Genomic DNA, 15776 nt, shown 5'->3' with positions numbered 1-15776 from the left:
GGTTCTCCCATAAGCATAAGTATTCATTTCCTTGGAATAAGTGTTCAGAAGTACATTTGGTGATTCAAATGGTTAGTGCATGTACAGTTTTGTAAGAAATTGCCAATCTATTTTCCAGAATGGTTGTAGCATTTTACATTTCCACCAGCAATGTCTGAGGGATGCAGTTTCCCCCACATCATTGCTAGTATTTGGTCTTATAACTATATATATTTTTTAAATTAGTTATCTTAATAGATCTATTATCTGCTTTCAAATTTATGGTAAGTTTCCTCTGAATAATATCCATACCTGTGTTCTAGCCTCAATGGATTCTAGTAAATATTAGATTGATAGTCATTAGCCAGCTGATCTCTGGAAAATACACAACACTAAAAAATATATACAATTCTGAAAGAGTAGATAAATCTGCAAATTTGGTAAAACCAAAATAAAGGAGACCTAAAAAGTTACATTTAAAATTTAGAACAGACTACAGCTCAAACACATTAACACAAATTTGTACATTTGGTGGAGTATTAGAAACAATTTTTCTACTGAAGAATATGGTGTTTATTTAGCAACAATAAAGAATACAATCATCTTGAGAAACAAAATGTTGAATTTTTTTAAGTTGGTTATATAGATTTTTGACCAATATTTAAAATGGAGCTGTAGCTTCTTACACATTCAAAGTATACTGGGAAATAAACTTAAGTGAAAAGATAAGTTGAGATGTTTAGAAAAGTAGTATCCACTTGGTATGAAAAAAACACACTGTTTTTAAGTGAAAAAAACAGTAAGTTGATATTGATATTATTTTTGGTTCTTGTTTGTGCTCTCACATAACTTTTACATGTTGTCCTTCACCAGAAGTGACCCTTTGTCAAGAATTCACAGTATCATGGGGTGGGGGGGAGTTGCGGGGGCGATAGTCAATGGTTCTCCAATATCCTACTTTAGAAAAAGAGACACAAGTTTGTGAGTCAATCATGTAAGAGTTCAATATAAAATCCTTCCTTCTTGGATTTAGTCCTGCTAACTTCTTTTGATGCTGTCTGTATATAATGAATGACTTGTAAATTATCTTTCTTATAGTCAATGTTATAATTGACTAGTTTTGAGAAATACTAATAAAATTTGAGAAATCCTATCTAATAAAAGAGAAATATGCAAATTGACCATACTTCCACTACACCCACAACCCACAAGCCACACCCACAAGCCAATCAGGAGCGAGTATGCAAATTAACCCAACCAAGATGGCTGTGGCCATGGAGTGAGCAGGAGGCTTGGGTTTCCCCGGCGATGGAGGAAGCCAAGCTTTCTGACCGCCCTGGCCTGCCCTGGCCTCCACTCAAGGCTACAAAGTTTCAATTATAGAAGATAAATAAATCCCAGGTACCAGGGCCTCCACTTGGGTTGCTGGGGGGCGTGGCCAGCCTGCAAACCACCACAGGCCCCTCGCCCAGGCCACCCCATACCCCAAGGGAACCCGCACCCTGATCCAGGACACCCTTCAGGGCAAACCAGCCGGCCCCCACCTGTGCACCAGGCCTCTATCCTATCTAATAAAAGAGTATTATGCAAATTCACCATCACTCCAACACACAAGATGGCTGCCCCCATGTGGACACAAGGTGGCCGCCACAAGATGGCCAGCAGGGGAGGGCAGGGGGGAGGGCAGTTGTGGGTGATCAGGCCAGCAGGGGAGGGCAGTTGAGAAGGACCAGGCCTGCAAGGGAGAGCAGATGGGGGCAATCAAGCCTGCAGGGGAGGGCAGTTAGGGGTGACGAGGCTGGCAGAGAAGGGAAGTTGGGGGCGACTAGACCTGCAGAGAAGGTCAGTTGTGGGGGACCCAGGCTTGCAGGGGAGAGCAGTTGGAGGGGGGACCAGGCCTGCAGGGGAGGGCAGTTAGGGGTGACAAGGCCTTCAGGGGAGGGCAGTTAGGGGTGATCAGGCCTGCAGGGGAGGGCAGTTAGGGGCAATCAGGTTGGCAGGGGAGCAGATAGGCATCAATCAGGCTGGCAGGAGAGTGGTTAGGGGGTGATCAGGCTGGCAGGCAGAAGTGGTTAGGGGAAATCAGGAAGGCAGGCAGTCGGACATTCCTTGAGGGGTCCCAGATTGGAGAGGGTGCAGGCTGGGCTGAGGGACACACACCCCCATGCACGAATTTCATGCACTGGGCCTCTAGTAATAATATAATTTACTAGAGGCCCAGTGCACAGATTCATGCACATTGAAAGTAAATTAATTAGAAGGTGGCCAGCAGGGCAGGACTGGGCGAGACAGGCTGGACGCACCCTGGAGCCAAACTTCCCTGGTCCCTCCCCACCCGCCGCACCTGAGGCAGTGCTGGGGCTCAAAGGTCGTCTGCAGAGTGAGCAGGGTCCCTCCAGTAGGTGGGGTCCCTCAGCCTGGCCTGTGGGGATTGGGCTGAAACTGGCAGTCTGACATTCCCCAAGGGATCCCAGAGTACCAGAGGGCACTCTGCAAAGTTGCTGTCACTTGGCAGCTCCTGCATTGAGCATCTGCCCCCTGGTGGTCAGTGTGCATCATAGCTACCAGCTGGTCGGTCGGTCACTTAGCCTTTTATATATATAATGAAGATTCCTTATAAAATAACTGAAAGATAAATAAAGTGACATAAAAATAATTGAGCTCATATTTTGTAACCTAGTGAGTTTTATTGTTGTTATTTGTGTTTCTGTTTTAAAAAGCTAAAACAAGATATATTGAAACATGGCAAGGAATACAAAAAGAGCCCTTAATAAAGTTGTATTGGGAGACACACTAAGAATTATCTATGTGGCTAACCATGTGTGTCAGGATGCTATAGCAAATAATTCTTATGTTTTTTAAATGTGATTTGAGACATCACATATCCTTAACCATATAATAGCAATGTATTATAGGTTTTTAATATACTTAAGCTTTCTATACCTGGACCAACATTCATGCATTGGTGCTCACATTAGCAATTCCTGTAGTAGCCAATGTAAAATAAGATTGCCTCTTAAAATATGTTTAAAAGCAAGAAAATGGGAAATTTCTAAGATTTAATTTATACACAATAAAAATATACCCAGCAAGTGTTTGTTTGTATAGATATAATATAGTCAAATTAATAAAATAACCATGTTTATTTTCTACTCTGAAAAGAAAAACAAGTTAATAATAACTAATATAAATTCACAATGTGTTATTTTGAGCAAGGTCAAGGCCATTCTCCACAGTTTCTAGTCTATAGTCATATTAAATGATGAGATGTTCCTACTCATCATCTCAATATATCACCAGATTCTAAAGTGTATTTTAATTTTTAAAATTGATTTTAGAGAAAGAGAAAAAGAGAGAGGGAGGGAGGGAGAGAGAGAGAGAGGGATTTGTTGTTGTTCCACTTATTTATGCATTCACTGGTTGATTCTTGTAAGTGTCAGGGATTCAGGTACAGAAAGAATAGGGTAAGTTCTTCAACCTTAGCATTTGGGGACAATGCTCTAACTCACTGAGTTACCCTGGGCTGGAGTCAGGGCTGAAGTGTCTTTTAAATTCCAACAATGACTACATCATATTCAAAGTAGTTTAATTTTCCTGTTAAATAATTTTAATTTTAATTTTTTGCCAGTCAGTAACCTGTATGTAGGCTTTGTAGTAATTTTATGAACACTTAAATTTGCTTCTCCTTTGTTCACTCATACAACTTTCATTTATCCAACCTATATGGGTATGCGTATATAGACCTAGGACCAGAGTTGGGATTCTAGGAATACATTCATTTCCAGATCATTTCAGGGAAGTAGTTATTTGTCTTAGGTAAGTGCAGTGTAAAGAAAACCCATAAAGGGGCATTTAGCTCCGAATTGGAAAGTCAGTATTGACAGAAATGGCTTCTGAAGGAAGTCATGTAATAGATGGTTGTGAGATAAGCATGGCAGATGAGTGATATCACAGAAATGGTGGAGTAGGAAATGCCAAGAAGCCAGTCCTTTCACTGAAGTAACCAATAAACTAGTTAAAAAAAAAAAAAAAGACAGAAACAACTTTCTCAGAACTCGAATCTAATTAAAAAAATATATATATACAAAAAATCAGCAACCAGGAGAGTGCTTAATAAAGAAAGAAAATGCTAAATTTCAGTTAAAAAGCATTGCTAAATCTCATGTCTCAAGGAATTTTTAAAGGCTGCCATCATACTAAATATTTTCTCTGAACCACAATGAAATTACACTACAAAGTAATATCAGAAGAAAGCTAGAAAATTCACAAATATGTGGCAATTAAACCACATGCTCTATACAAACAATAGGTTAAAAAGTAATCACTAGGGAAATTTGAAAATACATCAATGAATGAAAATGAAAACACAACATAAAAATAATGATAGCCATACATGCCTATATTAAAAGAGAATATCTCATGTCAATTACCTAATTGATTACCTAAGGAACTAAACTAAAACCAGAGTAAACTAAAACCAGAGTTAGCAAATAGAACAAAATAATGAATAGGTGGAGACAAACAAAACTTTAGTTTTATTTGTTCTTCTTTTTCTAGTTTCTTAAGGTATAAAGTTAGGTTATTGATTTGAGATCTTTCTTCTCCCAGAAGCCAGGAGAGAGACATGGGATAGTCTCTCTCTCTGAGACTTCAGAAGAAATCAATTCTGTTGACACCTTGATCTCAGACTTCTAGCCTCCTGAACTGTTAGAGAATAAATTTCTGTTTTTTTTTTTAAATCACTCAGCTTGTGGTGATATGTTATTATAGCCTTAGGAAAGTAATATATACACCAATGAACTAGATAATCTTGATGAAATGGGCAAATGCCTAGAAACAAACAATCTACCAATACTGAATCATGACAAATACGTAAAGAAATTGAATTGGTAATTAAATGCCTCCCAACAACAACAACAACAAAGCCAGGCTTCACTGGCAAGTTCTATAAAACATTTAAAGCATTAACAAAATTCCTTCTTAAACTCTTCCAAAAAATAGAAGATGATGAAATATTTCCTAACGCATTCTAAGAAATCAGCATTACCTGATACCAATGCCAGATAAAGACATAATAAGGGGAGAAAACTAAGACCAATACCTCTTAAAAACGTAGAGGGAAAAAAAATCCTTAACAACAAACTAGCAAATGGGATCCAACAGCTTATTTAAACATTATACACAATGACCCAAGAATGTAGGGGTGGTTCAACATAAGAAAATCAATCAATATAGTTCACCATATTTGGAGAACAAAGAAATAAAAACAACATGATCATTTCAATTGATGCAAAAAAAGCTTTAGACAAAATCAACACTTTCATGATAAATTCAGACAGAAAACTAGGAATAGAAGGGAACTTCCTAAACACGATAAAGAGCATTTGTGAAAAACATACAGCTGGCATCATGCTCAATGGTGAAAGACTAAAACAAATGTCCCTAAGATCAGGAACAGGCCAAGGAGGCCTTCTTTAACCAGTGCTATTCAAAATTGTGCTGGAAATGTTAGCTGGAGACATTAGGCAAAAAATAAATAAATAAATAAAAATGAAAATAAATAAATAAATAAATAAATAAATAAATAAATGGTATCCAAATTTGAAAAAAACAACAACACAATTTAAATCTATCTTTATTTACAGATAGCATGATCCTATATATAGGCAATCCCAAAGTACTCACATACAAAACAAACCAAACAAACAAAAAATGACTAGAGCTAATAAATGAATTCAGCAAAGGTGATACAACACACAAAAATCCACTATGTTTCTATACACTAGCAATGAACAATCTGAAAAGGAAATTAAGGAAACAATTCCATTTACAATAAATCCAAAACAATAGAATGCCAAGTAATAGAAGGTGATAGAACTTATAAAACATTGGTGAACTAAATTAAAGAAGACCTAAATAAGGGGAAAAATATACTGTGTTCACGTATTGAAAGACACTGCTGTTAAGATAGCTACCACTCAAAGTAATTTATAGACTCATTGCAAACCTTATCAAAATTCAAATAGTTTTTTCTTGCAGAAATGGAAAAGCCAATCCTCAAATTCAGATGGAGTTGCAAGAGGCCAAAACAATGTTGAAAGAAAGAACAAATTTGGAGCACTCACACTTCCTGGTTTCAATACTACAGAGCAAAAGGAATCAAAACATTGTTACTATCCAGCAATTCTACTTCTTGGTACTTACTCAAAAGATTTAAAAACAAGCTCTAGAAAAAATATTTTCACTACCAGGTTCATTGCAGCATGATTCTCAATAACAAAGAGGTGAAGAACAACCTAACTGTCCATTAGCTAATGAATAGATAAAGAAAATATGACATATACATTCTGTGGAATTTTATTCAGCTTTTATTTTTTAAATATGTTCTTATTGATTTTAGAGAGAGGAAGAAAGAGGGAAAGAGAGAAAGCTAAAGACACAACTCTTAATTACTAATAAGAAACTATATTTAGCCATGTAGTTACATACTATTAACCTTGAATTACATGATACCAACATTAGTTTGATGTGCCTGACATGAATGATCTGACAACATCTTCTCTTGAGAAGTCACCTATTTAATTATTTCAAATGTTGCTGAATGGTGGCTTGGTGAAGATAAATTTCCATGCATATAAACAGAAAACCTTTGGGCCTTTGGATGTTGATTGAATATTTGAATACATATACATGTCAATTAACACATGTATGCTCTAAAACTACCTTCTCTACATCTTGTACCCTTGAGAGAGAACATGGACAGGAGGGAAACAATTATGAATTACAAATCAGAGCCTGAAGGAAAAATGTTCCCTATATGAATGACAAATGTTCACAGCACCACTGTGATAAAAATTCAGCCTATTTTAAAATATATATATACTTAATTAGAACTTCCCCTAGAAAGCACAAGGCTTATGAAGCATTTGAAAGCCATGAGATGGTGACTGAACTTTCTGGGTCTGGGAGAAAAGGAATAGATATAATTTTCATGCATAAAAACTATAACTGCAGAATTTCTAAAGTCAAGTGTAAGTACATCAATTCTGTGAAACATTAAAAAAAAAAAAAAAAACAAAAAACCCACCAAGACTTGGAAATTGAGGAGAGTTAGATCTATGTCAGTTCTAGTCAGATTATGTCACAAGTTCAGTGTTACCTAGATCTAGTTTCTATATTTAATTTCATTCCTTAAAACATAAATAAAACTGCCATAGAAATCAGTGAATGCGCCCTAACCAGTTTGGCTCAGTGGATGGAGCGTCGGCCTGCGGACTGAAGGGTCTCAGGTTTGATTCCAGTCAAGGGCATGTACCTTGGTTGCGGGCACATTCCCAGTAGGGAGTGTGCAAGAGGCAGCTGATCAATGATTCTCTCTCATTGATGTTTCTAACTCTCTATCCCTCTCCCTTCCTCTCTGTAAAAATCAATAAAATATATTTTTTTTAAAAAAGAAATCAGTGAATGCATGTTATTATTCACTTGATAGACTGGAATAGTTCCAAATAGCACTTAAATAAATAACTCACACACATGCACACAGAATGGATATGTTTCATCCATTAGGATGAAACATCCCTTTCTACAAGTTAAACACATATTTCACAGGGCTTTCTAATGTGTTTACCCAATAGAGCACACCACCATTTTAATTTTACCTTACTCTATCATTATGAGGTCTTGGTGATAATGACTTTTATTTGGGCAGTCTGCTTGACATTCCGAACTTCACCCAAATGTAAATTTTCAAAATGTGAACACAGGATGTAAAATAAGATCCCTAAGTGTCTCGTCAGGGAATAGTTGTCTTCTCCAGTTAGAAATTATAGCTTAAATATTACTTCATTTGGAAGAAACCTTTTAACGGTGACTTTAAGTGTGAGTCATTGATGTGATAATCCACTTTGGTAAAAGCTATGAATTTCAAGCCTCTGTACACTGGTACTAACATATTTCTAATGTATGTGCTTTGGCATACACACAATATGCTTTTAAAGTAAGGGGATGTGACATTATCAGGAATGTAAAATACAATCAATCATTCTCTCAGAACATATACAGCTTTAAAAGCCTAGTATAAGCAGAGCTGGCATATGGTGGGAGATGAATAATATTAAACTACATCTGATACGCACAGGAAACTAGACTAATATCATATTGTGGTGTTTTGTAATTTTTTATGCAGAACATATGGGTGTGGAATTTTTGTTAATTTTACCTGCTATCAATCTATTGATATCTATCAACAGTTCTCCTTGAACAGCAATATGCCTTCCTGTCTTTTAATTAAGATTAGTCATTCCAATTCCTAATGAGCCCTGCATGAGAATCCCCTGGCTCAAAGCATCAATGTGTTTCCATGGAAAATTCCCATTCTTCACTTCATCATGCAATGTACCAGCATAAACTTTTTCTGAAAAAGTCCTAAGTTGGAAGAAAGGGAACAATGGCAACGTCAGTTTAAGGGAGATTGATTACACAACACAGTTTGGCCGTGCTCTAATCAGTTGGCTGACAAGTGAGTCCTGGACTGTCATCAGCAAAGAAGAAAACATTACTTGGAAATTCCTACAGGCATGGGGAGATTTGATTGGGAAGAGAGATACCACTGTAAGACAGCCCAGTGGTATCTCTACCCTTAAAAACACACAAAAAAACAGTAGTAAGGGACCAAAAAAGCTAAGATGGGGATCTTTGAGAGCACTGTACCCCAAAACAAAGTTTATTTTCCTCTATTCTTCCAGTACTAATGCAATGGGAGGTGATGAATGAAATCATTCCTAAGTCCATTCAATAATTATTCTCCACTGCATGAGGTGCTATAATGAAAATAAATGGTGGATTTCAAAGTTACCAGGGAGCAAGATCCACAGCTGAGAAAGGACAGGAGAGAACTTCCTGGGGTTCAAATGAATGTCCAAGTAACAGAGAGCTAGTGAAGATTTCACCTAAAACTGACCACTGGCGGGAAGCTAACCATAAGGAACTCTCAGCAGAACTGAGAAGCACACAGTAGAGAAAAGGGAAAGCACTAAGTGAATTATTAGGAACATGAAAAGTTCAGCAACTTTGGACTATCCACGGATTTGATGTTTTAATTATTTTTACCTTATAAACACCTTCTAAGGACAACTTGGTAAGAGTCTACACAGGATTATTAGGCATATGATGGCTTTCAGTGTATAAACAAGAGTTCTGGGAATAGGTAAGGGAGAGGAGAATATATCAACAAAAGCAAAATTCCATGAAACGAATCATGGGAGTATTTGTAAAAGAGTGATACAAAAATAATATTTCTAATTTTCAATGTTAAGGCAGTTTAAAAGATTATTCCTCAAATAACACAGGGACACTTGAAGGGGCTTACTTTGGAGGATGAAACTAATGTGTAAATCGTGGCATATTTGATACAGAAATAAGCAGTCGCACTTTAACAGTGATAACTTAAAAAGAACCATGACATGTAAGGAGAAGTAACTAAATTTTCCAGTCATCTCACCCAACATTTCTAAATTTTTTCCCTAAAAGAAGCCAATTCCTTGGCCCTGATGCTCCTGTCCCTCCTGACAGGTTTTGGTGTAAATGAAGTATTCTGAAAAAGTTAAATCATGATAATTTAGTAATAAATATAATTTCATGTAGTTGGTTACTATATTGCTGATTTTATACACATCTTGACAACTCCAGGACCATTTGTGGGTGGTTAAGGTAAGATTTTTTTATTAATTTCTTTTGTAGCCACTGAATACTTACTAGGGGTACTTGCTCAATAATATCATTTTCAAATGAAAAATTATATTAGACTCATGTTACTTCAATTCCTGGTGAAAATTCCAGAAATGTCATCCACCATTATTTCCTACATTTAAAAATAACTTTATAAAACCACTGATTAAGTTTTAGGTCAAAGCTGAAATGAAAATATTAAGTTTTATACTGAGTTCTAAGGATATTTTCCACATTGTCCTAGGTCCTACAGATTACAAGAATATATTTTATGAATGTTTTCAATGAGTTTTTTTTGCACTCAAATACTAATATTACATAATTGACATGTTATTGTAAACATACAAATCTAATAACTAAATTGATTAGTTGATTGCTTCTTACCATGAAAGTGCTAACATCTAAAGAAAGATCCCCCTTAGAGATAGAGAGAGAGATAAAGATAGAGATAGAGGGAGAGGGAGAGGGGGAGAGAGAGAGAGACTGAAAACAGATGACATCAACTAATGTGATTTAGGATATACTAATTCATTGAGTATCTACTACTCTGGAACCAACCTGGACAGCTACCAGGTAAATAGTCCTAGGTAAACAGAAGTGTTCCTCACCCCAAGGAGTGCCGAACTTCTTAAAATTATGACATACTAGAGGCCCAGTGCACGAATTTGTGCATGGGTAGGGTCCCTTGGCCTGGTTGGCGATCGGGGCCTTCTTGCCCAGTCCCGATCAGGAAATTCTCAGCCAGCCAGCTGGGGGAGGGACTGCAGGAAGTTGGCCTGCCATGGGGAGGGAGATTGGCTGTGGGAGCGCACTGACCACCAGGAGGTAGCTCCTGCATTGAGTGTCTGCCCCCTGGTGATCGGTGCACATCATAGCAACTGGTCATTCAGTCGACCGGTTGTAATGGTTGCTTAGGCTTTTATAGATATCGATTATATAAGCAAATAAACAAGTACTTTCTTTTTACAAATGAAAAGAGCAGACTTGTAAAGAATAAAATAAAGGTACTGCATGAAACATTACAGTGGTAAGGAATGGCTTTTCTCAGGAGATATTATAGTTAGAACTACGGGTAAGAAGGAGTAACCCTACTAAATTTAAAGAAAGTCATCTCACAGTTCACATGTTGGCATAGTTTGTTCCAATCATTTGTCCATGTGTGTGTGTGTGAGTTACAGTTTAGAGCATCTTCCATATTATGCCTTTTCCTCTCCACTCAGCATATCAAGAGCAATTTCTCACATAGTATTTTTTCATAAATGTTTTTAATGATATTTTCTCATAGAGCTCTCCTTATTTTACCAAACCAGTTAAAACACCTCTTTCCATTATAATAAATACTACTTTGGAGAATATCTTAGTTTGTAAATACCTGTATTTCAGATTATTCTCTAGGATAGATTCCTAGAGTTGAAATTACTGGATAAAAAATATGTATAAACATACAGTAGTATTTGGTACATATTATTATTTCTGTAGGTAATTATCTCAGGTATTCTTACTAAAATTGTTATAATTTTATTTTTTAAAATTTTAACATAAAAAGTATCCCCCTTACCATATATATAGAATCCACTGGTAATTAACCTTGTTGCATATTATAAACTAGAGGCCTGGTTGCATTAAATTCGTGCATGGGGGTGGGGTCCCTAAGCCTGCCCTGCACCCTCTCCAATCCGGGATCCCTCTCACAATCCGGGACCACTGGCTCCTAACTGCTCACCTGCCTACCTGCCTGATGCCCCTAACTGCTCCCCTGCCAGCCTGATTGCCCTAACTGCTCTCCCCTGCTGGCCTGATCCCCCTAACTGCCTAACTGCTCTCCCCTGCTGGCCTGATCCCCCTAACTGCCTAACTGCTCTCCCCTGCTGGCCTGATCACCCTAACTGCTCTCCCCTGCCGGCCTGATCGCCCTAACTGCCTAACTGCTCTTTCCTGTTGGTGTGATCCCCCTAACTGCTCTCCCCTGCCAGCCTGATCCCCCTAACTGCTCTTCCCTGCTGGCCTGATCACCCCTACCCACCTCTGCCTCAGCCCCACCACCATGGCTTTGTCCAGAAGGACATCCAGAAGACATCTGGTCTAATTAGCATATTACCCTTTTATTAGTATAGATTATGCTTTTAGGACAGTGTCTTAGCTTCTGTAACTTAAAAGAACTAATTCAGCTTCTAGAGGCATCCTACTTTGTTAATGGCAAAAAGCTTAAATACAGGTAAAATGGGATTTTACCGTATCTTTTGGTCAGCATTTTCATTACCTTTGGCTCTCTGATATTAATGTCTATATAGAGGAATATTAAATGTATTTAATACACTCAGGAAGAACAACTGATCTTTTCAAGTCCTTCTTGCAGGAAGTTTCAGGGTTTCCCTTCTAAATTTTAATTGGCATTCATTTTAAAACTTTTTCTCCCAGATTTCATCAGGATGGTCATGGTACCATAAGATGTTTGACTAACAGAAAACACATTTTCTTTTATATTATGCATAGATTATTTGACCTTCAATTTTGGTTCATTTTTTGGGTAGGCTTTGAGGATATTTTAAATGATTCAAATGCTGTCTGTTTACTATGCTAATAGGAAAACGAAATGAGAGGAATATAATCCATAGAGCTGATTTCCTCTGAAAATTTCTATCCAAATATGTAATAACTATAACAGCAATGTCAACTGAACTCCTATGCTTTCGATTATGAATAGGTTATAACAGGTGCGGAACTTTAACTGTCAATATCATGTAGACCTTGGCCACAGAGAAACGATACCTTATCCATCACTCTTCATGACTTTCAGACGACCTTCCTGAGTTCCTTGTCCATTGACTGCCCACAGATGATACATCTCAGGCCTCTGTCCACTTTTTACATAGAAAGATATAGTTCTTGTTCTCCTATCCACTACGACCTAAATAAGATACATGAAGCTTTTTTCTGGAGATACCTGAGCAGAGACATTTTTAAGTGACTCCATTTACACATCTTCCACTTCTATATGAATTCTTTCCCCAAACAAGACTACACCTACTGTCAAGGCCATATCTTCCACATCTACTTCTGATTAGTCACAAAAAAAGACATTCTTCGCATCCACCCTATATGTAGCATGATGCATGATGCCACAACATAAGTACCTTGAGGACCAGAAATTAGGGTGAAATGGTAGGAACAATTCAAAATATTATCCATGTAGAGAAGCAAATTATTCTAATGCCCAGGTAACAGATCCTTCACAAAGTGGAGAGTTTTTAATTTTTTGCTTTTAATAAAATTGAAAGAGAACCTAATCAAACTGTCAGCTGCTAGATTATTAAAAATTAGCTTTGAAGATAGCTACTATGTTATTTTTGGCCTACAGCTTGGAAGAAGTTCAAAGATTTGAGTGACTTTACTCTAATAACATTCTTTCTTTCCTAGCTAAACATTTATCTGAATAATGTTTCCCAATGCATACTCCATAATAATACAAAGGAGTGGAACTGATGTAGAACTTTTCTCTATACAAGAAAAATTCATCCAAAGAATTATGAACCACTTGGAGTGGGGAGGAGAAATCCCACCATTTCATTAAGAGAAGAATTTGCAACAAAATTTATTTTTAAACTTTAATTATCAAAGAATGTAAAATGTATCTGTGGTTTTGATCAATTTAGTACCAATAATTATAATGCTAACTCAATCCATAAGAAAATATTAGCATTTGAAGGCTCATATCATGGAAATAATTTTAAAATTAGTTTTATATACATACATTTGTCCTTTAAATGATAGGAGTTGTTATTCTATTTTTAAGATGTAAACTTGAATTATATTAGCATACATGTCTGTGTTAATTAGAATAAAAACACAAGTTCAGAAGAAGAAAAAAACACAGATAAAGAAAACTTGTTTATCTTTTTAAATAGATAATAATTGATTATATGTTGCAGATATATTTTAAATTTTCATTTCCCTGAACATGTAATGTTATGTGTTCGCTGTCAATATCTACAATATGGAAGAAATTACATCCCTTGTAACTATTTAAATATTTTAGATAACTTAAAAATCTGCATTAGCATATATAGATTTTTCAAACTTATTTTAGGAAGGAAACAAACAAAAAATGTGAAGAGAATTATACTGGATGTCTACCTCTAATTCTGCTTTTGATCATTTCCTGAAGGGACAGATTGCTACCATTTTGTGTGTGAGCATAAGGTTAAAAGTTATTGAGTGGTTGTGATTGTGTGTATATGTGTGTGTGTGTGTGTGTGTGTGTGTGTGTGTGTGTGTGTATGATGTGAAAATATGCAGGGTTTTGGAAAGACAATTCTTGTTACAATGTGGAGAGTGGAACAGAGAAGCAAGAAGTTGGATGCTGTTATAATTTACCTGACAGTAGAAAAATTTTAGAATGTACATGATCCCAGAAAAATTAAAATAAGTGCTTTGTTTGGGGATGGTAGTGGTATTTTTTAAAGCTACTTTAAGTCTATATTACCTGATTTTTTTCTTTAAAGTATAAGTTAAATGCACATGGAGAGAAAATAAATGATCTTTTAAACCTTAAACAAATTAAACATAAGATTTTCACATCATTCACTTATCATGAGTGGGTCTCATAATGAAATGTGAATTAGTACTCCCAAACTGCTAGAAATCCAGCTTCTCAAACAAAGCAATGTAGCAATGAAAATTGTTTTATTAATTTAAAAACTTATAAAATAAGGAAGTAAGGTTGACAAAGATCAACCATCATATAATGGCCATTTATGGGGAACAGGCACAGGGGAGAGGCCGGTGAGACTCAGAAAAAGGACTGAGGGCAGGAACTCTGCTAATTCTCTCTATTACCTCCAAATTCTCTCTGTGTTTAGCAGCAGCCACAGTGTGTCACATATGGGCAGTGTATAAAGACACTAAGCAGGGGATAGCTGTAAATCTATGTTTTTATTGTCTGTCTCACCATGGAATATAAGTTCCCAAAGGGCAGGCATTCCTCCATTGTGTTCATTGTTCACTGCTGTATCTAAAGTACCTTGAAAGAGTGCCTAACCACAGTGAGGTGTAAATAAATACTTGTTGAATCACTGGATGAACGAGTGCTTGAATGAATGAATGCATTGCAGAGTTTCAGGATACTGAAAACCATGGGAGAAACTTTAAGAATGGTGTGCTTATTCTTGTTAAGTGATTTGATTCGGGGGATTTGAATGAAGGTGATTGGACCCAGGACTTAGGAGTCCATTTTGGAGATTTTTAAGTTGTAATTTGAAGACTATTATTCCTTCAAAAATTGATTCTTTTTTCAATATGTTTTTATTGATTTCAGAGAGAGAGGGAGAGGGAGAGAGAGCTAGAAACATCAATGATGAGAGAGAATCATTGATCGGCTGCCTCCTGCCATGCCCCCTACTGGGGATCGAGCCCGCAACCCAGACATGTGCCCTTGACTGGAATCGAACCTGGGACCCTTCAATCCGCAGGCTGACACTCTATCCACTGAGCCAAACGAGCTTGGGCCAAAAATTGATTCTTGAGCAGAGAAATAGTATAGTGACTAGAGAGGAAATTAGGTTTTGAGAAAGATATTTTGTTTATTTATTTTCCTGAAAATGGAAGACATGAGAATGAAAATTTCTCATGCCAACATGAATAGTAAATAAGTTTAATAGCTGTCATAAACAAAAATAGTAAGTGTTTTTTTTTACATAGTTCTTTGCAAAATACTTCCAAGTATATGATCTCATTTGAAATTTGAAATTGCCCTTTGAGATTTCCACTCTCTGGACACTGAAGTGAGGAAGGCCAAATATCTTGTCCAAAGTCATGCAACTAGTGAATGGTGGAGACTAGAATACAGCTGAGTATTTTGACTACTTCAATGTTAACACCATTAGAATACACTCAAAGAAACATACATTTTTACTTTTGAGTACTATATAAGTGACATGGGTTAATTTAATGGGAATTCTGGTTTAATGTGCTAGTTTCATTTATGTAAAAATGTTAAAGCACTGAAATTTGGTGCTATCTGTCATGTTCATTTACTGTAGCTATTAACTAGAGCCAGTAAACAAGTGGGTGGT

General features: G+C 36.6%; 1 protein-coding gene across 1 annotated transcript in view; it reads right to left on the bottom strand.

Annotated features, from left to right (window-relative positions):
* Positions 1 to 15776, bottom strand: part of GPC6 (glypican 6) — a 1127407-nt gene that overhangs the window by 375809 nt on the left and 735822 nt on the right. The gene's annotated exons all lie outside the window — the stretch shown is intronic.

This window comes from Eptesicus fuscus, chromosome 8, assembly GCF_027574615.1.
Source record: "Eptesicus fuscus isolate TK198812 chromosome 8, DD_ASM_mEF_20220401, whole genome shotgun sequence".
Classification (NCBI taxonomy): domain Eukaryota; kingdom Metazoa; phylum Chordata; class Mammalia; order Chiroptera; family Vespertilionidae; genus Eptesicus; species Eptesicus fuscus.
This window is presented reverse-complemented; position numbering and strand designations above follow the sequence as displayed.